This window comes from Tamandua tetradactyla, chromosome 9 (genome assembly GCF_023851605.1).
Source record: "Tamandua tetradactyla isolate mTamTet1 chromosome 9, mTamTet1.pri, whole genome shotgun sequence".
In the NCBI taxonomy this organism is placed as follows: domain Eukaryota; kingdom Metazoa; phylum Chordata; class Mammalia; order Pilosa; family Myrmecophagidae; genus Tamandua; species Tamandua tetradactyla.
This window is the reverse complement of record NC_135335.1, coordinates 12,672,171-12,699,809: the sequence shown is the minus strand read 5'-3', so window position 1 is coordinate 12,699,809 and position 27,639 is coordinate 12,672,171. Positions and strand designations below refer to the sequence as shown.

The window sequence follows — 27,639 nt, the reverse complement described above, 5'->3', positions numbered from 1 at the left end:
GAGAATAGATCCAAATAGACGTACTCCAAGACACTTACTAATCAGAATATCAGAGGTCAAAGAGAGAGAGAGAATCTTGAAAGCAGCAAGAGAAAAGCAATCCATCATATACAGGTGAAACCCAATAAGACTATGTGTAGATTTCTCAGCAGAAACCAGGGAGGCGAGAAGACAGTGAGATGATATATTTAAATTACTAAATGAGAAAAACTGCCAACCAAGAATTCTACATCCTGCAAAATTGTCCTTCAAAAATGAGGGGGAAATTAAAACATTTTCAGAAGTAGAGAAAGAACAGCAAACTAAACCCAAAGCTAGCAAAAGGAAAGAAATAATGAAGTTTAGAGCAGAAATAAATGAAATTGAGAACAAGAAAATAATTGAGAAGATCAACAATACCAGAATCTGGTTCTATGAGAAAATCCATAAGATTGATGGACCCTTGGCAAGATTGACAAAAAGGAGAAGAGAGAGGCTGCAAATAAATAAATAAGATCAGAAATGAAATAGGAGACATAACCACTGACCCCACAGAAATAAAGGAAGTAATGATAGAAAACTGTGAACAACTTTATGCTAATAAACATGACAATGTGGATGAAATGGACAACTTTCTAGAAAGGCATGAATGACCATCTTTGACTTGAGAAGAAATAGATGACCTCAACACACCAATCACAAGAAATAAAATCAGTCATTAAGAAGCTCACCAAAAAGAAAAGTCCAGGACCAGATAGATAGATGGCTTTACATGTGAATTCTACCGAATATTCGAGAAAGAATTAGTGCCAATCTTGTAAAAACTCTTCAAAAAAATTGAAGAGGAAGGAAATCTACCCATCTCATTCTACGAAGTCAACATCACTCTTGTACCAAAGCCAGACAAAGATATTACATTAAAAGAAAACTACACACCAGTCTCTCTAGTGAATATAGATAGGAAAATCCTCAACAAAATTCTAGCAAATCGAATCCAGCAACATGTTAAAAGACTTATACATCATGACTAAGTAGGATTCATCCTAGGTATGCAAGGATGGTTCAACATAAGAAAATCAATTAATGTAATACACCATATCAACAGATCAAAGCAGAAAAACCATATGATCATCTCGATTGATGCGGAAAAGGCATTTGCAAATAGTATTTTTTAAGGTGTGACGTTTTGGTGTATTTTGCAGTTCATCCAAGCTAACTGACCGAGCTAGCAGATGCATGCAGTGTGCGTACTGGAAAGCAGACTCTGCATCAAGGTTTCTTTTGGTGGGAGTGGGCCCGAGCAGATGTGTTTACAGGCATGACCCTGGATGCTGAGTCGTCTACAAAAAAGCAAGTCCCTCCTAATAGGAAGAGTCATTGAAGGTGGGTCTTGTGAACATGGGGTCTGTCTTATGACTGTGTGTACCTTTCTACATGCTGGAAACTATTTAAAAACTTCGGGTGAGGTGGATGCCCTTCAGGCTGATTGTTAGGTCGTGAAGCTGTCCCGTCCCCACTGTTCCCAGGGGTCACAGGTCTAAGGCCCTGTGGCCTCTAGGCTGTTAGGAGATTCTTCACAGGGCTCGGCTTTGCAGGAAATGCAGTAGGGGAGTTATGCAGAACAGAAACTCTGCTTCTCCCGGTTTCCCAGTATGTCACATACAGGTGATTCAAGAAGATAAAGTACAGTGGAGGTCAATTTTGAGAATCACAGGTAATGTATAGACATCTCCATAAGGAGCCAGTTGAAGAAAGAAATAAAGAATAAAGTATGTTTTAAAAATAGAAATATTGCTGTAATCAATTTTCCTTTTCCGTTTTCTCTCCTTAACTATTCATTCTTAGTTCTGAAGTGTGCCAAGTCTCAAGGCTGTGAAACCGCACCCCTTTCTCTGCTGGTGGGGCAGCCCTGGTGCTTCCGTCCTCCATCCCCTTCTGTCTCACCATCTCCTCCGGGGCCCAGGTGGATGCTCCAGCCTTGGGTTGGGGCAGCACAGGGTGTGGCTGATATGCCTCATGATGGGGAGATCATGCCATCCACACTGTGCATCTTGAGGGCCCCTTGCCCTCCTCACCATGTTCACTGCCCCCCCTCACGGCCCCAGGACTGTGAGCGTGAAAGTGTGAGTGTGAATCCTGCTGTTGGAGCTCGGATGTCTGCATGAAGCCCAGATGTGTGCTGTGAGGCGGTGCCCATGCTGCACCCCTGGTAGGGTCCTCCATCTTGGGGGCTGTGATGTGACCAGGGTCCCTGTGACTCGTGCCCAAGGAGATGCCCCAGCTGCATCCCTGGCATGGTCCTCCATCTGGGGGGCTGTGGGGTGACTGGGGGGCTCTGTGCCCAACACCTGAACATACACAGGCTTGCCGGCTCCTGTCCCGGCTGTCAGCATCCTTCACTCATCCCTTTCTCTGCCTCGTGGGTGTCAGGGTGTGAAAGTGTTGGAACCATCACTCTTGTACCCACAGAATGGTGAGTGCCTAGGTGGGTTTGCATTAAAGAGTCACCTTTTCCCTTCCAGAGAACTCTTGTCCAGTGACGTGATGACGGAGTTCATCAGGGTTTGTGTCTACCTGCATGAGACTAGGAGTCCCAGGAGCACTTCATGGTAAGCCCTCGTTGGCATGGGGCCTCAGGGTGAGGTCGCGGGGGGCTGGAACTGTGTGCTTTCCCTGGTGAAGTCCATTGCCTTGGTCTGAAAGCTCTCTGTCCCTCGCAGAATGCGATGGCGCTTTAGGTGAAGACCCAGCTGCATCTCTACAGCCCTTAAATGGTGGGGTAGAGCCTGCAGTGGGAGGAGCCTGCTGTGTGGAAGGAGCCTGTCATATGTGATGGAGTCTGCTGTGAGGGTGGAGCCTACTGTGAGGGTAGAGCCTGTCATATGGGGTGGAGCCTGCTTTGAGCGTGGAACCTGTCATATGGGGTGGAGCCTACAGTGGGAGGAGCCTGCTGTGTTGGTGAAGCCTGCTGTGTGTGTGGAGCCTGCTGTGAGGGTGGAGCCTGTCATATGGGGTGGAGCCTGCTGTTTAAGGCAGAGCCTACCATGTGGGGTGAAAGGTGGAAAGCCCACAGGGACACAGTGGTGCACGCAGGTGACTCTGGGACTTGAGTGTGGCACCTTCTGCAAGGCCGTGTGTGGCCACTTGCGATTGGCAGAGTCTGGTGGGGGCCAGCTACGGACAGGCCAGACCTTCTGCTCAGGATAGGTGGAGGTACTTCTGAGCAGAAGCCGCTTGAGCAGGGGTTTGGAAGCTGGTTGCTGGGTGGGAGCATGATCGTCTTAATACCCCACCTGTAGGGAAGCCCCAGCTTCCCTCACAATGGACCATTTCCTCACCTCTCCTCCCTGCCTCCCCACCCTTGCAGTGTATGCAGCACCCGTGTGGGATCTTTCTTTCTCACGAGGCCTGGTCTGTGTTGTTTGCTCAACCTTGAGCCCAGCAGAGGACTTGACACTGGCAGGAGCATGGCCCCACCTGGGACTGGATACAGTGATGGACATGAGTGCCAAGGCCAGGGTGGGGAAAACCCTGCTTTTTGGAGGGTGCACAGGGACAGAGGTGCTGCCTTGGGTGCTGGAGCAGTTGGGAGTGGGCCAGGGTTTTCAGTGTTGTTAAATTGGGACATCTGTGCTGGCCATGCAAGGAACTGTCCTCACCCTTCCTGGCCCCCAATCCCAGCCTCACTCGGCCTCACCCCCTCGTCTGGCCTTACCCCTCCCAGTGCTGAGGCACAACCACAGCGCCCTGGCCTTGGGCAGAGTGCGTCCAGTGCACCGGGGTCGGGCTGCATTGGCAGGGGCAGTGCCCAGAAGTGCTCCACCTCTTTGGAGCTCATTTGAGAGTCCGCCCCTCCGCCTGCTCCTTGCTGGGGTGACGGTGCCAGGGCAGCCCACCTGCTCCCTGCTCTGCCATGCAGCCCTCACCTGCCAGCCTGGCGCTGTCTGCCTCGTGCTGGACGTGGTGAAGTGGATCCTGCACTCCAAGGCGTCCGGGAGGGCTGGGCCCCACTGGCCCTGGTGGTCACCCTTCCCACCCCAGCCCACTGGCCTCTGCCTGTCAGAGGAGGGAAATTGAATTTTTATAAGACTAATGGTGGTGGAGCAATGTTTTTTAGCTGAGTCTGATTCAAAGAATAGGCTGTTAATTGAGAGAGAAAATTGAAATGTATTTGTCATGTATGTAAATGCCTTCACACATATGAATGGGGTCAGTGTCCTGACCTGTTCCCAGAATGAAGTTGACTCTTCAGAGGCAGCAGGTGGGGTGGGGGCCTTCACCTGAGCCCCCAAGGCCAGGCCCTGCACGGTTTTGGCCCCCACTTTGCCAGGAGGTTGCACCAAAGCTGTGCTCTGGCCCCGAGTCCCAGTCATCACACCGTAAGTGATGGGGCGAGTCTTGTTGCCTTGTGGGTACCTGCCCAGGGCCCCCACTCACCTCCCTGGCCTGCGAGCTTGCCAGGTACCTGCCGCCTGCATGTCCCTGGGAAGCCTGGCACTGCGGGGGTCAGGGGATTTCTGCAGCCATCCGGACAGTGCACCAAGGCCTAGTTGAGACCATGTGGTATCCCCCGTGGCCCCCATCCCCAAACGGTGGCGAGGAGCAGGCCCATCAGCCCTGGCCCCTGAGAGCACCTGCAGCCACCCTGTGGCGGGGAATGGGGCATTGCTCATGAACTGGCGTGGAGGGTGCTTTCCGCTACACGGCTCCATGCTGGATGGCCAGCTCAGCCTTGGGAAGATGAGCCTGGGAGGCCCAGTTTGGGAGAAAGGAAGATCTTTTGGGGGGTGTCAAGGAGGGAAGGGGCCCAAGGGGTGGGGAGGTGGGGCGAAGCAGTGCTCCCTGCGTGGCTGGGTCTGCGAAGCTGAGGGGCCTCCCGGGGCCGCCGTCCTCTCTGGGCTGGGTCTTGGGCCCGGTTCAGCCTCCGGGTACTCACTGGGACCTTCCCTTGTGAGGCTTCTCATCAGATCGTGGAGGGCAGCCAGGCCTCGAGATGAGACCCTGAGCTCAGCGCTGTGACTGTGCTTTGTCAGCCACAGCTTGGGTGGACTTAGGTGAGGCTGTGCATGTGGTGGGCCTGCCCGGGACAGTGCCGGGTGTGGACAGCACCAGGTGTGGACAGGGCCAAGTGCTAGAACAATGCTGAGTGCTCAGGAGAGTGTGCTGTGTGGACAGCATTGGGTGCTCAGGACAGCATGGTGTGCAGACAGTGCTGGGTGCTCAGGACAGTGTGATGTGTGGACAGCATTGGTTGCTGAGGACAACACGGGGTGTGGACAGTGCTGGGTGCTCAGGACAGCATGGTGTGTGGACAACATTGGGTGCTCAGGACAGTGCACGGTGTGGACAATGCTGGGTGCTCAGGACAGCGTAGTGTGTGGACAGCATTGGGTGCTGAGGACAGTGCACGGTGTGTACAGTGCTGGATTCTCACCACAGTGCTGGGTTCTCAAGACACTATGGTGTGTGGACAGCATCAGGTATGGACAGCCCGGGTATAGACAGGACCACGTGCTAGGGCAGTGCTGGGTGCTCAGTGTGGTGTTTGGGCAACATTGGGTGCTCAGTACAGCACGGGGTGTATACAGTGCTGGGTGCTCAGGACACCATGGGGTGTGGACAGTGCTGGGTGCTCAGGACAGTGTTGGGTGCTCAGGACAGTGTGGGGTGTGGACAGTGGTGGCTACTCAGGACAGCACCGGGCGTGGACAGCACTGCATGTAGACAGTACTGGCGTGTGGACCGCACCTAAATGTTAGCTGCTGCTGCTGCCTGTCCTCCCCTCCAGGCGGCCTGTGTTTGCTGATCCTAGGCCTGTGCAGCCCAAGGAGTCTATCCAGTTCTTGTCTGTTACAAGGAGCACTGGAGAGAGATGTGTGTCACTTCACTTGCTTTCAACCAGTGCATCCAGTGGGCTTCACTGCTGGCCCACAGGGTGGACGATGGTGAAGGTGAGGAGTGGTGGTCAGTGGGGTCTGTGTCCGAGGTGGAGCTTCAGGGATCAGCTGAGGCTTAGGGGCAGTTGGAGCAGAGGCCCCGGCACCCATGTGGTCTGGGAGGTTGGGTCACCGAGATGGCACTGCACACAGCCTTTGGACCCCTGCCCGTTGGCCCTCTTGTCCCCCACCTGGCAGCAGTGAGCTCCAACGTGCCCTCTGCTCCCCAGCTCAGAGTCTTTTGTAGCTCTCATTTCCCTGAGAAAATGCCCCCAGCGTAATATCTTCAGGGTCCTCCCAGCCTGGGCCCCCTTCCCCAGAGCATCTCTGGTCCCACCTTGGTCCTGGGTCCCAGCCACACTGCTGGCTGCTGTGCAGTTCTTGGAATAACCTACATGTTCCTACCCCAGGGCCGAACTTGAACCGTCCCTGGGACACTTCCTCACTGGAAGTGCATGGACACCCCCCAGCTCCGCGTGGCCTCTGCCATGGTATCCTCTGGTCAGGGAGGCTGCTGGGTGAAGAATCTGGAGTAGCTCTTGTAGCTCCTCCACCCTTCTGGGGCATTGTGCTCAGTGAATGGGTCCCACTCCCTGCAGACAGCTGGGAAGGAGCTGTGGGCCCTGTAAATCTGCCTCTGTGCCAGAACCTCCTGGGCAGCCTGGCGGACCTGAGTTGTGGGTGCTTGTGGTTGTTCAGGACCCTGTAGCAGCATGATGGGATGCCAGTCTTGTTTGTCTTGAGATACTTTTCATTTCTAAGGCACCCTGAGTTTGGGGTTGAGCCCCTGGTGCACCATGCAGGTCCAAGCAGCCTGCACTTGGAGAGTGTAGGTACTGCAGACCGAGGGAAGGAACTCAGGATGCAGGTTCCAGGACAGAGGGAAGGAGTCTAGGGTGTAGGTGCTGGGACAGGGAAGGACCTCAGGGTATAGTTCTTCAGAGGAAAGGCAGCTAACTTTCAGCTGAGGTTCTTTTCTTACGTGGGTAGCCATGGGGAGAGGGTGGGTTGGGGGCTATCTCTGGTGGCCTTCTTTCCAGGCCTCTGGGTTCCTACAGCTTTCCCTGGGGTGAGTCCTTTCTACATCTCCAAAGGCCTGCACTGAGCTGTGAGTGCTGAGATGAGGTATGCTGAACTGCTTGGGTTGAGTGCTCTCATTTAAGCTTCCAGCCAATTAAATGAAATATCATTCATTGCAGCAGACAGGCCTCTTTGCTGACTGCAGATGTGATCAGCAACAGATGAGCTTCACATGCCATTGGCTCATGTCCACTGCAACAAAGCTAGGCATCTTCACCTGGCCAAGTTGACACCTGGACCTAACTAACACAGCCAGTTACATTCAGGGTTTCTCCCTCAGCTGGAAAGGCACATGGCCAACATGGCAGCATCTGCTGGTTTTCTCTCCAGGCCTCTTGCTTATTGAAGCTTCCCAAGAGATGTTTTCCTTCTTCACCACCAAAGTTGCCAGCTGGTGGACTCTGTGGTTCTCTCATCCTTCTGTTTGTGGTTCTTCAGCTCCCTCCTCATTCTCAAAAGGAACTCTCTCCAAAATGTCTCCTCTTTATAGGATTCCAGTCGACTAATCAAGACCCCACATAGAATGGGTGAAGATGCGTCTCCGTCTAGTGAAATTTAAAACCCAGAACTGAGTGAGTCACATATCTGTGGACATAACGTAATCAAATTTCCCAATGATAGTACTGAAGAAGGATTAGAAGAAATGGTTGCTCCCACAAGATTGATTAGGATTAAACCATGGCTTTTCTAGAGGACTTACTTAAGCCCTTTCAAACCGGCACACACCCCTACACAAGTCCTCAAGCAGAGGTGTGAGCTGCAGTAAGAGAGCTCTCCAGCTGTCTGCCACGGACTGGCAGTGGGTGGGCTGCCCAAGGGGATGGGTAGGGTACCGAGTGGGGGAATGGGGATTGGCACGCTCCTGGCTGTGAGCTCCCACACTGCCATGTCCATACCTTGGATGGCCTCTCCCCATGTGGATCTATAGATTCAAGGTAAAACCATTCAAAGTCTGACTGGGTTCCTCGTGAAAATTTGTGAAAACTGAGAAACTGGTTCTGAAATTTATGGGGATATATAAACAACCTAGAATAGCCCGAACAACTTTGTGGAAGTACAAAACTGGAGGCCTCCATTACCCAACTACGATGTGCCACAGAGCTAAGCTGAGTGAGACAGTGCCAGGCCAGTGCAGGCCACGTGAGCGGCCAGAAAATAGCACCGAGAGCCGGGAGCAAACCTGTAAACAGACGGACTTTTGAGAAAGTCACCAGAGCAGGTTCACTGGGGAGGGGACAAAGTTCTCAACAAATGGTGCTGTAGCAGCTCCATGGCCATAGGCAGAAACAGAACCTCGGCCAGCCCTGACAGCAAAACATGTTAAAAAAATGAACTCAGGTTGATCATAGGCCTAAATGTAAGCTAAAACTGAAAAACTTCAAGAAAACAGGACATCTCATTACATCATTACATCCTAAAAACATGGGCTTGACAAAGATTCCTTAAATGTTACACTTGAAGCACCAATTAGTGTAAAATTCAAGATCAAATTCAGTTAGAGTTCATCAAAATGGAGCCCATTTCCTCTTCAAAAGACATTTATTTATAAAGATAAGTAAGCAGTCACAGTCTGGGAAGAAAAATTTGCAAACATGTTGAAGAAAAGACTTGTACCTAAACACTGTATAAGTAACGAACTGCCAGAACCCAGTAAGACAAACACCGAGTTAAAGAAAGATAGTTCAGAGTCTGAATGGACCCTTTTGTAGTTTGCCAGCTGCCAAATGCAACACAGTAGAGATGGATTGGCTTTTAATAAAAGGGGATTTATTTTGTTAGTTGTTCAGAGGAAAGGCAACTAACTTTCAACGGAGGTTCTTTCTTACATGCGAAGACACAGGGCACTCTCTGCTGGCCTTCTCTCCAGGCCTCTGGGTTCCAACGACTTTCCTCGGGTATTTCCTTTCTGCATCTCTGAAGGCCTGGGCTGAACTGCAAGTGCTGAGATGAGATATGCTGAGGTGCGTGGGCTGTACTATGTTGAGCTCTCTCATTTAAGCACCAGCCAATTAAATCAAGCATGGATTGCAGCAGGCATGCCTCCTACAGGTGTAATCAGGAACAGATGAGGTTCACATGCCATCGGCTCACGTCCACAGCAGTATAACTAGGCATCGTCACCTTTCCAAGTTCACACCTGAATCTACCTACAACAGACCCCTCACCCAGGATTCAGTGGGGCGAACCGTGTGTGCCACATGCTCGGCCTCACTTGTCATGTAGGAAATGCAGTCAGGGCCACAGTTTCCCTGTAAACACCACTGAGTTTCCAACATTTGCTAAAATAAAAAAGACTGATTATGCCAAGTGTGGGCAAAAATGTAAGGGAACTGGTACTCTCACAGGCTGCAGGTGGAAATGGACAATGGAACCCTACCTGGAGAAGCATCCAGCAGCCTCTTGGAACATTAAAATATGCCTCACCCATGACCCAGCCATTCCACTCCCAGGTATTTCCCTAAGAGACATGGAGGCCCATGCACACAAAACTGTTCATATGTTCATGGTTTGGCTTCATTCGTAATCGCTAAACATGGCAAACTACTCAGATCATACTCAGCAGCGAATGAATAAACGCTGTGGTGCATCTGTGCAATGGGATATGCTCAGCAATACACAGGAAAGAGCACCCATACTGCTTGGGTGTGAATGGATGTCAGCGTGATGCTCTGCATGGAAGGAGCCAGGCAAAAAAGGTTGTGTCCTTTGGACTCTGTGTCACAGTCTCGAAAAGGCAGACTGCTGTCTAGGAATGTAAAGCAGATCGGTGGTTTTGGGGGAGGGTTTAGGATGGGGGGAGGGTCATAAAAGGGCCAAGGAAGCTTGTGGGTGGATACTAAGGGGAAGGTCCTCGGGGGGTTGGGTCCTTAGGGGCAGTTACTCAGAGGCGGGTCCTCAGGGGGTGGGTACTTGGGGTGGGACTATCGGGATGGGTCTTCGGGGTGGGTCCTTGGGAGCAGTTTCTTGGGGATGGGTACTCAGGGCTGGTGGCTGCCCAGACCAGCAGCACTTGAGAGCTTACTGGGCCTGTGGATTCCCAGGCCCCACCCACACCTGTCTACTCATACCCTGGGGTAGGCCTTCCAGGGTCTCCGATGGCATTTCAGCCTGAGTTCTGTCCCTACAACTGCCTCCGCCCTGCGGGCAGGCATGGGCTACACCCTCTAGAGCGGCTCTCCTGGCAGCCGCTGTGGGGTCAGTCCTCCCAGGCTGTCTTTGTCCCCTTAGTTAGATTAAGAGCAGTAAACGAACACTTGTGAGTTCCTTCTGTTTGTACATTGTATTTCAGTCTCTTTTTTTTGTGTGGTTAAGAATTGTTCAGAACTAGAGTGTCTTTAGAAAAATCTTGACATGTAGAGCGGATCAGTGCTCACAGGTTGTTTGTGCCTGCTTGGCGTACAAGAACCAGGGGCATCTCTCTTTCCAAGGAGGCCTGCAGAGGACTTCACTACTCCAGGTCTGGTTACATCATCAAAACTTACTGTTCCTAAGTTTTGATCTTTATTCATCGTTTGTTCAGCAGATCTTTCCTGCCACCTTGCTGTGGGGACACTGGCCCTGCTGTCCTCATAGGGGAATGGGGGGGGTCCATGGTGTGCTCCAGAAGTCGCGGTCTTGGGTGCCGTGTCTGACGGGGCTCCGAGGTTCGGGTCTTTACGGCACCCCGTGTCCCGTGCCCCATGTACTCTGTCAGTGCCCAGGCACCTGCAGGGTCTTGAGCGTCACAGACCAGAACCACCCTGGAGACTGCGGGACCCCGGGAAGCCTTGGGTTTGTGGTAGTGGCCAGTGACGAGTGCCCCATACCCACCAGGAGGCACTTCCCTACAGAATCCATGCATCTCACACTGCAGGTGCACTCGGAAGGAAGGCATGCCTCCTTCAGTGCAGGGCTGTGATGGCAGCACGTGGGTCTGATTTGGCACCATGTGGGCTGTAATTAAAATACAGAAATTAAACACAATGCTCCTGCTCTGCCTGAGGACACAACACCCGTGGATGGGTAACCACATGGGCTCTGGGCACTGCCTGCTGCTGCACTCTAGTGAGTGTGCTTAATGCTTTGAGTGCTGGCAACTGGCAGCTGGTGTGCTCTGCTGGGTTTGGGTGACAGGGAGTGACAGCTGAGCCAGACTCGCCATCTCCCCCAGGCCCAGCCTCCACACACCTGCTGTCAGGTCCTGCCTGACAGTGCCTGTGATGGATGTGATTTGGGGAGTTGGTGGCTGCCTTTAAAAACCAGTTGCCAATTGTTGATGGGTACATACTAAGCGTAGGCCAGGCCTGTCGGGAGTCAGACCCCATAAGTCAGGGCTGGGTCTTAGTGAGAAATGGGCAGCAGGGATGGGGCAGGGAGGGGTGCATCCTGGGATAGGAGGTCAGCAGAGACAGGAGAGGGTGGTGCCCTGGGGGATGGGGCAGCCGGGGTGGGGGTGGTGAGGGCAGGAGGTGGTGCCCCGAGGGAGGGTGTCAGCAGGAATTCGGGTGGGGTAGAGATGCCCCAGGGGAAAGGACGGGCAGCAGGGATGGAGGGAGATTGCCCAGCTCCTGAGAGTCTCATTTTAAATTGGGGCCTGCTGGGGGGGGGCCACCTTCCCCTGGGGGGCCGGGGCACCCTCTGCTGTGGGCAGGACCACCTCCCCCATCTGGGCTCCTAGGTCAGGGGTGCTGGGTGGAGGACTGGTCCTTGGGACGTGTTTGCCGCACAGTATTCCTAGTTTGTTTGCTTGGTTTTTAAGAATCTTGGGTTAGAAAACAACAGAGTTATTAGTTTCTCTTTTATTTTTTAATTAGCAGTTTTATTAACACACTGCTCTAATAGGTTTATTTCTTGGTAGGTCTATGGCACTGACCACAAATAAATTATAGTATTTAATTATAATGACAATTTTGAGTTGTAGATTTAAGGGACGTTTCTTCCAGGTAGTTCTATCCCACTGTATAGACATTAGCCAGTGTTTTCAACTGCTGGCTTTGTGTAAAAATAATTCCATTTTATCAAAACAGAAAACCAAAAGTTTCTGGGTTTTTTCCCTCATCTGTCTCGGGACTCTGTTCCAGGAACTGGAGGTTTTGATCCACTCCTAATTGAGCATCTGCTTGATGTTCACTAATCTTAATGCCTTTTTCTGTATCTTTTAGCAGTTCATCCTTGATTTTCAATTGCTCCCTTTGTGCCTTAGGATTGCCTAAGCCTGTGGATGGTGGGTGTGGAGCGGATCCTGGGACGGTGCTGAGCAGCCATCCTGGGGGTGCCGGCATTTGGCCGCACTGAGTTGTCAGAACCTGGGGCTGCGCCTTGGAAGCCGCACATGCTGGGAGGGTCTGTTCCTCCCGCCAGCCCGGGGCTGGGCACGCTGGCCAGGGGGCCCTGGGCGATATCCTGGCGATGGTCTCTGAGAGCGCCCAGGCCGAAGGAGAGGCCCGGATGGTGCAGGATGCAGGGAGATGCTGGGACGCCACGGTCCGAGGAAGAGCCAGGGCTGTCTTTTATAAGACTCCATCGAGTCCTCCCTGATGTGACAGGCCAGGCTGTCTTCAGGTGCCCCAGCTGCTTGGTGCCTCCATGCCCTTGCCTCTCTGTTATCCCCTCGTCCATCTTTCGGGGGCTGGAGTACAAAGCAGGCTCGGTGAGAGATGGAAGGACCTTTATTGCCTGTTGTTTTCTGGATGAACAGTTGACAGTATGAAACAAGGAGTGGCAGGCTACCTTGGCACTGACATAACCAGCCCCTCATAAGGGTGCTTTCCACGGACTGTGCATCCTTACTTCTCAGTCTTGGTTACAGCTGGCCTTTGTCCCTTTAGCCCACTCGTGCTGATGCAGGCTGTTTCAGACCCAGAGTTGGGACCCTTCTGGGCAGCCACCAATACCTTTCCCTCCTCCAGGGCCTGAGGCGTGCCAGGAAGGGCCCTGAGGGAAAGCAGGTCCGAGTCCACGAGAGGAGCAGCAGGTGGATGGCTAGACTGAGGACAGCTCATTCCTGGCTCCCTCCTGTAAGCCTGAGGTGATTTCCAGTGGAAACCCAGAAAGTTCCCTGTCCCATCTCTTGGTTTTTTGATTAGTGTGTGCTCATGACCCTCTTTTCCTATGTCTGTCCATCCTCTCTACCCTGAAACCCACAGAAATCATCGTGGTAGGTTTTGCTTCTTTGAAACGATCCTGTTTGACCAAAGGTCTTGGATCTGGCTCTGCTTTGGTGCGTGCATGTGCAGCTGGGGCCAGGCTCACTGTGTCCCTTTGGGAAGTCCCCTGGGGCCTCTCCCCTTGCCCCCGGCCCCAATGAGGCACCTTCCCTTGAATTGGTGCTACGGAGGGTGTACTGGCCATGGGGTCTGGAAACTACCAGCCGTGGCGGACCTTCATTTCACCAGCTGGGTGCCAGCGTGACCTCAGCTTCGCAGAGCTGTGAGGACTCACATTGCTGGGGCGTGACCCGAGCTCACCTGTGAAAACTATACTCTACCCTGGCCTTCTGATCGGTGCCACACCCTTTTCTCCCGAGCCCCCCACTTGCTCCAGCTGCGGGCACCCTGGGGCCTTAGAGCAAACTTGTCCGATGCGGTGTCTGCCTGTGCATTTGTGCGTGATGGGGAAGGATGCTGAAGGCCAGTCCACGGGAGCGCAGTGACCATGGCCATTCCACACCACCATGCTGCTCCCATCCAAAACAGCATTGTGAATGGGAGGGCTGGACTGCACTGGTTGTTCTTGGCTCCAGGGTCTCTGCAGCCATCTCCTCAGGTGTCCAGGTCTCATCCCACACTTGTGACAGCTCACGGATCATGGTGCCAGGGTACCACCATTGTCACTCATATCTCATGGAGAGCATGACTATTGGGTGCCCATCCCTGCACTGGGGCTGATGGAGGGTCCATTGGGGCACTGTCCACCGAACGCTGTCCTGCAGACCCACCACTGGGCAACTGTTTCAGAACCACCGAGGTAGGATCCTGCCATTGACACCTCCAGTCTCTGCGTGGGTGTGGACAGTAGTTACAGGAACGATGTCCACTCAGGGCCTGTGCTCCCAAAACTCAGATCAGGTCTGAGTGCTGGAAGTCCATGGGACAAAGTTTGCTGTTGGGGTTCTTTGTGCTCCACGGTGGCAGCATCACCGCCCACCGCTGAGTTCTCTGATGGATCAGTGGGCTTCGGTGGTCCTGGGGCATGCTCCTCAGTTCCTGGAGGCAATTCTGGGCAGCACAACCGGTGAGTCCAGCACAACAGAACAAATCCAGGACAGTGACACCCGTTTCAGCTAATACTTCTACAGCAAGATCATTATGTTGATTTGATAGTATACTATATGGAACGCAGATTTATATCAATGGCCAACATTACTGGAGAAGTATTTGCAGGACACAAGATCATGTTTGTTCTCTAGAGTCAGTTCTATTTTCTAGAATCATTTGAAAAAATTTAATTGGAAAGGTAATGATTTCCTAATACCTTGTGTTAAGGAAAACTCATGTAAAGGACTCAGGCCTTTCTTTGTAAAGCATCTTTTCAAAATCCTTTCCAATCATTTCTTTAATCATTGCTGTGTGAGAAACGTTATGTGGAGCTTTCATTTGTAGGCCTCTTTCATTTTAAACACTTTAATAGCTAGAATTTAACCAAAAATTATAGTATACTAAGATCAGCAGAGGTCAGTTTCTACCTAGTGGGTCTGTGGTCAGTGTTTCAGGAAAGCCATCTTGCATTTTCTGAAGCTCACATCACAGTATTTACTGAGTGAATGTCAGGTTTCTTTGCTATTGTGACAGTGTCCTGGGGAGGAGGGCAGAGCCAGGAAACCTTAGGATTTCAAGTCTAAGTCAGGGATGCAGTGTGGTCCACCTCTGCACAGTCCCCGTTGGGTGGATGTGACGTCCACGCACTCCTTGTTGGGCCGACACAGTGTCCTCCCCCTCCATGTGGTTCCTGTCCCAGCACAGGGCCAGGGCTCTGCATCCACTCCCAGAGGCACTGCACCCAGAATGAGCATCAGTAGCTGGGTTCTTGGGTGCTCGCTTTCACCCAGTAGCTCATGTGATTAAACTAAGGCCTGTTAGCTCCATAAGCAGCCCCAGTTTCAAGAGTGAGCGACAGTGAGAGTGTGTGTGCTTAAGGAGAAGCCAGCCTGCACAGGCCTGAGCAGAGCAGGGTGAATGCCAACCAGGCTAGGAGAAGAGGGGTGTGAGGCCCAGGGCTGTGGTTGCAGGGAGACAACCCCTTGAGTCCTGTGCTGCAGGTCATTTGTGCAGAGAGGCGGGGCAGCTTTCAGAAGTGAAAACAACAGCTGGGAACGGCCTGGAAGCTGGGCGCATGGGCAGGGTACAGGGGCCTGTCCTGTGTGCTAGCACTGGTGACCTTGGACAGCCTTCATCCTGGTGGCTCGGCTATCAAAAGACCGTGCCTCTTGCCCTCTGGGGAGCCCCTGGGTGGGTCTCCCTTCAGTCCAGCACGTTTACAGTGAGTGCCCCCTGTGCCCTGTGCAGGCTTCCAGGCAGTTTCCAGGGCATCGATTTGCTCTCATTTTACCCCTGCTTTTCAGGAGACCTTGCGTTTAGGTGCACAGGCTTCTATAAGTGAGCAAAGCCAGCAGCCACACTGGACTCAGGCCGATGGACAGAGCTATTTTGTAAGCAGCTGTGAGGTCCTCAGCTTCTGACTTGGGTTCGAGCTGCACGTGGGGGTGTGTTGACAAGAGGGCGCTGGGACTTACCGGTGCCATGCAGATCCTCTGCTGAGATTCATCCCTGACGGGCCTGCCGCCTCCAGGTGCTTTCATTCTGAACCACTGTGGACAGAGATTTTCAGGGTCATTTCTTTTAGAGGATTTTCCTTTGACTTCAGGAATCGGGTCCCGTGCACATCGGCTGTTGGCCCCTGTGCAGCGTGGCCAGGCCCGGTCCGCACTGCCCTCTGCCTGTCCCTGTGCTGGTTTAAAGGAAGTATGCTCCCCAGAAAAGTCATGTTTTGGTCAAAATCCCATTTCATAAGGGTAGAATGGTCTCTGTTCAATATGTATATTTGAAACTGTGATCAGATCATCTCCTTGGATGATGTGATTTAGTCAAGGATGGTTGATAAACTGAATTAGGGGACAACATGTCTCCACCCATTTGGGTGGGTCTTGATTGGTTTATTGGAGTCCTATCAAACAGGAAATATTTTGAAGAATGAGAGATTCAGAGAGAGCAACACTACGAAGCAGAGAGTCCACCAACCAGCGACCTTTGGAGATGAAGAAGGAAAATGCCTCCCGGGGAGCTTCATGAACCAGAAAGCCAGGAGAGAAAGCTAGCAGATGACGCCGTGTTAACCACGTGCCCTTCCAGATGAGAGAGAAGTCCTGACTGTGTTCATCATGTGCCTTTCCACTTGAGAGAGAAACCCTGAACTTCATTGCCCTTCTAGAACCGGGGAGCTTCATGAAACAGGAAGCCAGGAGAGAAAGCTAGCAGATGATGCCGTGTTAACCACGTGCCCTTCCAGATGAGAGAGAAGTCCTGACTGTGTTCATCATGTGCCTTTCCACTTGAGAGAGAAACCCTGAACTTCATTGCCCTTCTAGAACCAAGGTATCTTTCCTTGGATGGATGCTTTTGACTGGACATTTCTATAGACTTGTTTTAATTGGACATTTCCTCGGTCTTAGAACTGTAAGCTTGCAACTCATTAAATTCCCCTTGTTAAAAGCCATTCCATTTCCGGTATATTGCATTCCAGCAGCTAGCAAACTAGAACAGTCCCCTCGGCCTTTGTCTGCAATTCCACGCTGTTGGTGGCCTGCTTGTTCTCCAGCCTGAAGTTGTCAGGGGATGGAAGCTCAGAGCAGGGTCACATTTAGAGGGACAGGGATGAAAAATTGGTGAATGCGCCTGCAGGGCCACCCCACAGTCCTGCATCCCCGGGGTTAGGTTTGCACATGGCAATGAGGCTCATGCCACAGCTGGGACTGGCACCGCACCACAGGATGCCCTGCTCACGCTTTGGCCCACTTCACTTGCCCCTTCGGTGTGTCAGTCGAATGTACCAAGTTTACTTAAGAATCAACCACTTTCCATTTAATGGCGCATATTCCTCTTTATCAGTCTGAGAAAGAAATTCTGCATGTTTAAACTCGGTTGTTTAGTTTGTGGCATGTCTGCCACGGCTACAGAGGTGACAGCTCTGCCTGTGAGCTGTGGGTACTGGGACCCTCCTGGGTCTGGGCATGGGGCTTGTATGACTGCCTTCCCTCCAGGGCTGGGCCACGGGCTCTGGCTACTCGAGTCCCGGGAACATCCAGGCCAAGCCATGGCCACTGCTGTCACATCAGAGGTGCCACCTCTGCATTTTCTAGCATGTGGATGACTTAAAATAGATGCTTCTGAATTGTGAGTGGGAGCTCAGGCAGCCGTCCCAGCCACGTGGCACCCCGGAGCAGCAGCCACTAGGCCCGGGTCCTGGGCACGGCTGCTTGTGGCGCTCGGCACCAGTGAAGAGGTCGGTGCCCTCCTGCCTTCGTGGTTGACTTCGGGCTCCGTGTAGTCTCGCCAACCGAGGACGGTGGTGGCTCTGGGGCTCTTCTGACGCCAAGGCCAGGCACTACTTGTGTTTCTTCATTTAAAGATTCTTTGGCTTTCAACTTATGAGAGCCAGTGGGGACAACCCTCTGCTGTTTGGAGCAATTGCCACGCCACTTCAGGGAGCCCTACGGGAAACATGCATCCCGAGCCCCAAGTCTGTCTCTGTTAGTAAACTGTTGATGGTTCTATATCTTTGGGCTCCAGCTCTGGCTGACCTGCGGTGACCAGTGCAGGGGTGGCCTTCCATGTGTCGGCCATGTGGGCTTGGGCTTCCCTGAATGGCGTCGAGGTCTGGGAGGTGGGGACCTGGTGGGCCCTGTGTTGGGTGTGGATGGTTTGTAGTGACCTCGGCGCAGGAATTTGACCTTTTCATGACGTGGATTCGAGCAGGTTGGCACACCTGGTGGGGACGCTTTCCAGGGCATGTGGGTGCAGACACATAGACACAGTCCTAGGCACGTGGGCTCCATCCTGGTCAGGTGGGCATGGGCAGCTGGGTGTGGACATTGGCCCTGCCACCCAGGACAGTACGGCAGACAGTCCCCGCCCTCCTCCTGTTACTTACACACTGATGCTGGCTTTCCTGGCAGGGTGCAGGTGGAGGAACCCCAGACACAGCCCCCTACCCACACCCGGTAGGACACAGCCGCCTGCCCACACCTGGCCGGACACTGTCCCCTGCCCACCCCAGGCAGGACACAGCCCCCTGAATGATCTCTTTCAGGATCTTAAGTATATCGTCCTTCCTGCCTGCGTGGTGCTAGCTGAGTAGTCTGAACTCAGTCTTATGTGGCTTCCCTTGTGTGTAGTAGATTGTTCGCAAGAGAAATTCTTGCGACTTTCAGAATTTTCTGCTTTTCTTCCTCATTTGACAGACTGCTTAGTGTATATCTTGGGGAAGGCGTATTTGGATTTATTCTGTTTGGAGTTCATTGGGCTTCTTTGACTTATATATTTATGTCCTTTATTAGGGTTGGGAGGTTTTCCCCCATTCTATTCTCGGCTACTCTTCCTAGCCCTTTACCCCCTCTCTTCTCTTTCTCGAAACCAATGATTCTTATATTTGAGGGCTTTGTTTTTTCCCTCATTTTCCTGTGATCCAATTCAAATTTTCCCATTGTTTTGCCATTTGCTGTTTTGTAAAGAATTCTTGGCTGGAAAATCTTTCTCTTTCAGGATCATAAATATATTATACCATTGCCTTCTCACCTCCATGGTGCCTCTGGGGTAGTCTGAACTCAGTCTTCTGTGTCTTCCCTTGTATGTGATAAGTCACATTTCTCTTGCTGCTTTCAGGACTTTCTGCCTCTCTTCAGTATTTGACAGTCTGACCAGTATATGTCTTGGAGTAGGCTTACTTGGATTTATCCTCTTTGTGGTTCGTTGGGCTTCTTTTCTTTGCATATCTATGTGCTTTGTAAGGGTTGGAGTGCTTTCCCCCGTTATCTCCTTGACTAACCTTCTGGCCCTTTACTCAGCTCTTCTCCCTCTGGGACAGCAGTGATTCTTATATTTACGTGCTTTGTGCTGTTCGTTTCCTTGAGATCCCGTTCCGGTGTTTCTGTCTTTTTTGGCCACTAGTTCTTTTGTGCATTTAGGTGCCACGGTCCTTTCTTCTAGCTTGCTTTTTCTTCTACCTCTTCAAAGCTGCTGTCGTGTGTCTCCAGGATATTTTTAATTTAGTCAACAGTATCTTTTATCTCTGTGAGATCTGTTGTTTTTCTGTTGATTCTTTCAAACTCTGCTTTATGCTCTTCTAGTGTCTTCTTGCTCACCTTGATGTCATTAGCGCGGCCGGGCCTGGCACTCGGTGGGTTGTGATGCGGCTCAGCGTGGCTCACTGCCCCTTCCCTGCCTCCCCATCTGGGCACTCCTAGGCCTACGGGCCTCTGTAGGCAGAGGGGCATGGTAGGCTCTGGGCACCAGCTCAGGGGTCTCTGTGTGCAGGGAGAGCAGGTGGACTGGCTTCTGGGTTCCCCATGGGAGCTCCCGGCTGTGGATTCTCCGAAGCCAACTGTGGGGGCAGGCAGGAGTGCAGGGTGCACTGTGGCTTCTGGTCCCACAGTTCTTGCCCCAGCCTGGGCAGACCTCTGGATTTAGCTTCTGAACAGAAAAGTGCTAGGAGGAAGGCCGGCCTTCAGAGCCCACCCCAGCCTTGGCATTTGTGCTGGTTTGTTTCTTACGGCAGAAACCCCTAATAAAGGAATATTTTCACTGCCCCAAAGGGGTGATTGTTGGAACCGGAGGGAGTCGGAGCCCCCGGCATCCCCCGCCACGCAGCTCCCCCGCAGGGCTCGGTGTCCGGCAGTGCGGGGTCGTGGCTGAAAAGCAGCAGCTGGGAAAGGAAGGATGAGCGAGGGGTTCGCACCCAAGGGCGGCTTCCCCAGCCCTGTGGCTTCTCTGCACCCGCTGGGTGTCAGCTATTTTTTCCTCACCAGAAATGTAACAGTTATGAAAGCCCATTTTTAGTGTTGTATTTATGTATCTGCAAACTGGTTCTCTTGTTTCTGTTTGTAAACTGTTGATGGTTCTAGATCTTTGGGCTCCAGCTCTGGCTGATCTGCTGCGGTGAGCAGTGCAGGGGTGGCCTTCCACGTGCCTTGGGCTTCCCTGAATGGCGTCGAGGTCTGGGAGGTGGGGACCTGGTGGGCCCTGTGTTGGGTGTGGATTGTTTGCAGTGACCCCGGCACAGGAGTTTGACCTTTTCATGACGTGGACTGGAGCAGGTCGGCACAGCTGGCGGGGACGCTATCCAGGGCATGTGGGTGCGGACACGTAGACACAGTCCTAGGCACGTGGGCTCCATCCTGGTCAGGTGGGCATGGGCAGCTGGGTGTGGACATTGGCCCTGCCACCCAGGACGGTACGGCAGACAGTCCCCGCCCTCCTCCTGTTACTTACACCCTGATGCTGGCTTTCCTGGCAGGGTGCAGGTGCAGAAACCCCAGACACAGTGCCCTACCCACACCCGGTAGGACACAGCCGCCTGCCCACACCTGGCAGGACACTGTCCCCTGCCCACCCCAGGCAGGACACAGCCCCCTGAATGATCTCTTTCAGGATCTTAAGTATATCGTCCCACTGCCTTCCTGCCTCCGTGGTGCTAGCTGAGTAGTCTGAACTCAGTCTTATGTGGCTTCCCTTGCGTGGAGTAGATTGTTCGCAAGGGAAATTCTTGCGACTTTCAGAATTTTCTGCTTCTCTTCCTCATTTGACAGACTGCTTAGTGTATATCTTGGGGAAGGCGTATTTGGATTTATTCTGTTTGGAGTTCATTGGGCTTCTTTGACTTATATATTTATGTCCTTTATTAGGGTTGGGAGGTTTTCCCCCATTCTATTCTCGGCTACTCTTCCTAGCCCTTTACCCCTCTCTTCTCTTTCTCGAAACCGATGGTTCTTATATTTGAGGGCTTTGTTTTTTCCCTCATTTTCCTGTGATCCAATTCAAATTTTCCCATTGTTTTGCCATTTGCTGTTTTGAGTGTTTGAAATCAGTTATCCTGTCCTCTCGATCACTCATTCTTTCTTCTGTCTCTTCAAACCTGGTGCTGTGTGCCTCTCCTATGTTTTTTATTTGGTCAACAGAGCCTTTAATCTCTGTGATATCTGCTGTTTTTCTATGTATCTTTCAAATTCCTCTCTATGGTCTTCTACTGTCTTCTTGCTGTCCTTTATGTCATTTGCTCTCCCACTTATTAGGTAGAGCCTTGCGAAGATGTTTGATGAGTTGTTGGAATGTCTGTGTTAACACATTCCTCTGGTGTGTTAATCTGGCCGTCAGGTTGGCCTATATCTGTGTGCCTTGTGGTATTCTTAGTGATCCTCTGCTGTTTTCATTGCATGTAAATACCTTGATTTACTTTGGGGCTTGACTTTTTTCAGTAGTCTGTGTTTGCGGGATGGTTGTAGAGCAGGGAGCAGGGTATGGGGTGGAGCAGTCAGTGTGGTGATTTGTTTCAAGGCAGGTATAGGTACAGTTTGTGGATATTAAGCTGATACTTGCGAACGTGGGTGCCCAGCATCCAGGGCAGATGTAGCTGTGTGGGTGCGCAGATGTGGGTGGCAGTACCCTGGTGTGCAGAGGTCGAGGACGTGGGACCATTTGTGTGCACGTGTAGAGCTGTGGCAGCAGGCCTGCATTATGGTTCTGTGGGCTGGGGTTAGGTGTGACCGGGGTGTGCTGTGTGCTTTCCCAGAGCTGGGGAGCACGACAGAGGGCTGTGTGCTTGCAGATGTATAGGAGAGCCATAAAGTGATGCGCCGAGGTCGGGGGCCGTGGGGTGAGGCTCTGCAACACAATGGGCAGGGAGGCAGATGTTGCCCTGGTATGAAGGCGCTGGGGCTTGTTGGGGAAGGGTTGCTTGGAGTGTGGGAATGGGAGATGGTGGTGGGGTTCTCGTGCATGAGTTGTGGTGTGAGTCATGGGGTCACGGGCTGTTATGGTGAGGGTAACGCATTCAAGGCACACCCCCGGCTTACTTCCTTCTCCTTGGCTTCCATCCATGCTCTCCTGTGGGCCCCATGCTACTGTGCCATGCTGCAGCTTTCTGCCACTCAGCTCGTCGTCCTCTGCAACCAGGGCCCTCCGTATGTGGTGCAATAGGCTCTCCCATGTCAGTTGCACTCTTTTTTTTTTTCTTTTTGGAAAGAAATTTATTCTATGTATGAAAACAATGAACCAAATCACATTTTAAAATTTTATATTAGAATTCCTAAAGATTAGAATTAATATACTAGCACATCAACAGCTTTTAAGTAAACTCCTAATGTTTGAATATGGATTCATAAAAAAAAGACATAACCAAGAAATTTACACATTTTATTAAATGAACCAAAAAAATAACCAACATAGAACTAGTATATTAAAATGAGCTGCATAAAGTACAATTATAAGCACAAACAGGCACTACAGCACTATAAATTGGCCAAACCAAAAAGCAAAACAAAGCATCTGCCCTACTGAGAGCAGTTGAGGGAATGACCTATTGCATTTTGGAGGCAAAATATTATGGAAACAGTCTATATTCATGAACTATTCTGATCATTATTTAAATCTGTAATTGTTGCATAGGGCTAATAGTTTTTCTTATATACAGGTATTTTTAAATCAACATTTTCTTCTGCCCAAAATATGTGCTTCCATTTTCTACATCATCATCTGGATTGTTATTATAGGAATGTATAAAGTTAGCCCTTAAAAAAGAATATCTTTAGGAGCATCCTTTTGTAAACTGTAATTGAATTGACTGTAGTCTGGGGGCATAATAACAAATGGTTCATTTTTAACAATTAAAGCAACAGCAATAGTTTTAAAAGGAAACTTGTTTTGAAAAGGAAAAGTCCAGAATCCAATAGCTGATGGTCATATCATCCTCTCAACTGCTAGACAGAAAAGACATAGCAACAAAATGATTTGGTTTCCATCACTAATAGCATCTGTATATAGAAATAAAGGTTTGGAACCATGCAGTTCTGTGACAGATAACTCTTTAAGTTGTGTGTTTTGGGAGAAAGAAAGCACTGCTTAATTGTGGTGTTACTTTTAGACCTTGTAACAGAGGTATTTTTAAGATTAAAGTAATATGATGTAGAAGATCACTAGCAAAGATTTTTGCAGTATCTGCAAAGAGCAGTGACTTATTTCACAGTGAAATATTTGTTTTCCTTCTAGGTGTACATAATTGAGGATGAGTTCTATTCAAAGTTAAATTTTTTTCTGGAATAATCCTGTTTTTAAGTATGGATGGGTGAGTGTCTTACAGACAAGTATAGTAGAGAGTCTGGAAACTTTATGAATTAATCAAATTAATCCCTCTTCTGGAATTAATCGTAGAGGTCCTTTTTTTTTTTGCCTCAATTGTACACATTCTCAGTTATGCCTCATTCTTTAACTTATTTTACTTTTGCAAATGCAGCCACAGAGTGCTGAGCTCCAAAGCGTGTGATGCAGTGGCTGTCAGCCTGCACACCATGCCATCAATTCACTAGATATCTTTTGAGAACCAAAATGATAATTTTAAATTGCATATTAGAATTTCTAAAGATTAAGATGAATATGCTAGAGTATCAATAGTTATCTAGGTTCCAGGTTCATTCCTACTCTTTTATAGATGGATCTTTCTGATGTAAAATCTTCCAATATCTCTACTGACCTCATGAAAACATATTCTTGTGACTTTTAGATTTTTAAGGAAATATCACACAAGGACACAGGTTAAAACTGGGAAAATATACTGCTAATAAAGCTAAAGTTGGAATTTCTAACTATAGAATGAATGAATACCTGTGTTTTATATCAAGGGGAATGCTGAATCTGATGGTGGGGCTATTGTATGGCTGACTCTATGTGATTATGGCTAAGGTGAAAAAAATAAAAGGAATTTCCAGCCAACTTGGCCCTGAGCTATTGGACAACTGTAAGGCTTGCAATGCTTTTTGGCTTTGGTTTGTTTTCCTGTCTCTGTAGTGAGAGAAATCAAAATGGAGAGAGACACTAGTATCAACTCCCCCAAATCCAGGATGAGCTCCTTCTCCTGAGCAAGATATAAAGGATTCAAAGTACCTGAGAGGACAATGATGGATCCATAAATTTTTCTAACCTTAAGCCTCTCTAGGCCTCATTATCTGAGGGCAACACAAATGTTAAATGGAGGTCTGCAGGTGATGTGGGAGCCACAATAGGCAGAGATGGTCTCCTTGAAACACTCTCTTCTAGCTCCTATGTCATCTAAGGTTTTGACTGGTTCTCTTCTGTTTAGTTCAAGAAACTGTGGGAGGCTGAAGTGGTGCAGCAGTGATGCACTTTCTAATCTGGTTAAGTTATGTCAGAAAACAGTATCCACTGAACAGGTTCAATGTAAATAAAGCCATTTATAAAGTTACGCCAGGAGCCTTTTTTCCCTTTCTTAAAGGGAATGATATGCTCCATGCTGACCAGACTTAGCTATTAATATGAAATCTTTCAATGGTTCCTACCTTGGTTTTGGGTTCTGGATCTGAAGTGAGTGGTCAGGGTTAACTATTTGTCACTCTCTGTATATAATTTTCTGTGAAAGTTTAAATCTGAGTCGATCTTAAAGGGAATATCTGTCTTGTGATTCACAGGATATTCTACTGCTTGTAAACTCTGAAAAAAGAAAACCTTAGCCAGAAACATGCCTGATGTGTGTATGTGTGTATGTATAAGTATTTAGAGTGGGGAATAATTTTAAAATGCAAAAAAAAAAAATCTTTGCTAGTGGTCTTACTAAATGGCGAAGTACTGTTACTCTTGTTCAGTGCTGTAAACTGAAGTTGACCTGTTGCCTGTTACCAGTCTTGTCTTTTGGTGTCTATAGCAAACTAGAAATCACCCACAACAGCAAAGCTACATCATGCTTTAGTTAAGTCTTTTAGCAAAATCCCCTCCTTCTCAAAGTCTTAGAAATAATTCTCTCTTAGAAACTTTTCCACTACTATCACAGACTTCTTATATTCAAAGAAAGCTCCAAGGATTGCTTTCATGGACTATGTACATAAGTGCAAAAAAGATGTGTCTCACACATTCGCACCCTGAGACAATCAGTTAACTGCAGCATATGTCTCTTAAACACTGTTATGGGGTCATTCCACAGTATCCTTATGTGTGAATTTACAATTATGAATTAATTTCAAAATATACTTTGGTCGTGCTTTAATCTTCACTTAGATATATCCGAATACATATATAATTCCAGAAACCAGAATTTTTCCAGCTCTAGCTATGCCATTTAAGTAGAGTAATTTTGAATAAATAAATGCACAAAACAGGTCAGGTAATGTATTATAAATGCAGCGATTGTGGTTTGAAGTCTAAATACTGTGGAATAACCCTATCCACACAACAAATTCTATAAGCTATAAAACCTGACTCTAGAATCCATGTGTTGTAAACTTTTTGAGCAAAAAGTCGCACAGGACACAAATTCAACTTTCACATGGGACTTTGGGATTAAAAAAAAAAAACAAAAAAACAACCACATCCACATTGAGTTTTGAGCTGTATTTTCTACAAGCTCATACTGTCACAATCCATGTATAGTTTACAAGTAAGATTTTCACACACACAAAATGTGTCTAAAGGTAGCCATGTTGTAGTTTCGTTGCCAAAGCAACGACTAAAGATAATTAGTTAAGTATTAATTATTATTTGTATATAAAGTTAAATTTGTTCTTAAACTGTGAACTGTAAAGAACAGTTATAGACTGCAGTCTAGGTCTTATGCTTCAGTGTCAGTTTAGAACATATCTAGGCAGGTTGAATACATGTAGTAAAAACTTAAAAGTTCTCTAACTCTCCTTCAAGTTAAATTCTTTAGTTTCCTAGAGATATAAAAAGTAATAAAATAAAAACCTTAAAAACTAACAATAAGAAAACTGGAAACAGTGGCACCAATTAGCAAGTTGGTGCTGAGAACCTATATTTGTAGTCATATTTACAGTGTGATTAGGCCATCGCCCAAATTTGCAAAGAAGTTGTTATACTTTTTCTTATTGTTTACTCTACCGCCTTCGACAGGTTTTGGTAAAATCAGGCCACTATATTACGAAATCTCTTCAACAGAATTAGGAAATCAAATTTCCTCTCACAAATTTTACCTACATCTATTTCAACATCTGTGATGTGAAATGTAGACGGGACAAAAGAATGAAGACTCCATTTACTAACGATTCTGTGCATCACAGCCTATCTTGCAGCCTAAAAGAATTCAGTTAATTTGCGGCTGCATTTTATCTAAGAGCATTCTCATCTGCACTCTCCAAAGGGGAATTATTTAAAAATCCATAGAACATCTCAAATAACACATGGGCCTGTTCTCTTATTTAATAAAATGTAAGGTCACTGTTATTCCTGATTTCACATATCACTAGGCTTACCAGTCAAGCCATTAACAGCAGATTCAAATTGTCAAGATTAATGTCACTGTGTTCCTGCTATGGCAGGGAGGAGGTGGTAAGTTGAGGCTCCCCTGTTAAGGAACACAGCCTGTGGTGTAGGTCAACACTTAGGGAAAGATCAAAGTGCGTTAGCATGTTCAAAAACGGATGGTGGAGACTGATGGAGTGGAGAGAAGATGGCTTTCCACATCACAATTAACCACAGATTAGACTCGAAGGTAAAAAAGTGAAATGAAATACAACAGCTGGTTGTGGAATCATGCTCCAATTGCAAAAGGAAATACTGCATTTAAATGGCACTTTTATGAACCCATTTAATGTAATTTTAATTTTAAGCCCTCTTTAAAATATTCTTATGTTGTGGTCACACAGTGTGTGTGTGTTTTTAATTGATACTGCTAAAGTCATCTTAAATGATAAATTTTAGATTAGTTTCTTTGTATATATGACTTGTTTTATCCACATTTCCGCATTCCTGCATATTTTTGCAAAAGCCTGAGGGAAATGGACAAAACAATAACTTTGGGTAAATAAGAATAGAGACCCATGAAAACTAGGAAACTTACAAACTGTTAACTAAGAATCAAAAGTGGTTAGAATTTAATATATACAATTCGTCAAGTAAATTTTGGTTTAGAGTCGCTGATTAGTTTTGTGACTTGCCTTTTTAACTGGAAATTTATAGTCTAATGACTTTCTTCTTTTCTTGAATAAAGAAAATTTGAATAAGTCATTGCACAGCTAGTTTAAAGAGTGCTATCTTAAAATTGCATTTTGTCAAAATTCTTTTTAACTTCATCAAAACTTTAATGCTTTGAGCTTTCTTTAAGTTTATTTGCAAAGCAACTTTAAATATGCCAACAATATATAAAGTTTGTGGCACTAGAAATCCAACTACTCTGCATATACTTCCCTAAATCTCTTAATGTCTTCCAGTGCTTAAAGCAACATGAAAACAGCTCTACTCTAGGTTTTTATAAATCTATGTACATCTTTGCCAGAAGTTTAAAGAGTTAAATAAGATGGGACGCTGTATCAAAATGCTGAACTACACAAAAGAATCATTTAGCACTGAAAACATCCCCATCTCGTTTAAACAATACATCCAGACTACTTCAGGTGCATCCTTCCTGGCTTATGTGATCAGATCTGCCCTTCTCGGGAGCA

At 48.7% G+C, this 27,639-nt stretch overlaps 1 protein-coding gene across 4 annotated transcripts in view; it reads left to right on the top strand.

Moving 5' to 3' along the window:
- Positions 1-27,639, top strand: part of LOC143646729 (mitogen-activated protein kinase kinase kinase 9-like) — a 96,805-nt gene that overhangs the window by 56,352 nt on the left and 12,814 nt on the right. Inside the window, exons 7-8 of one of the 4 annotated variants that reach the window (XM_077116000.1) lie at positions 2,502-2,588; positions 16,148-16,398. The gene's annotated coding sequence lies outside the window, so the exon portion shown is untranslated. The other 3 variants (XM_077115999.1, XM_077115998.1, XM_077116001.1) reach the window with 3 other exon arrangements.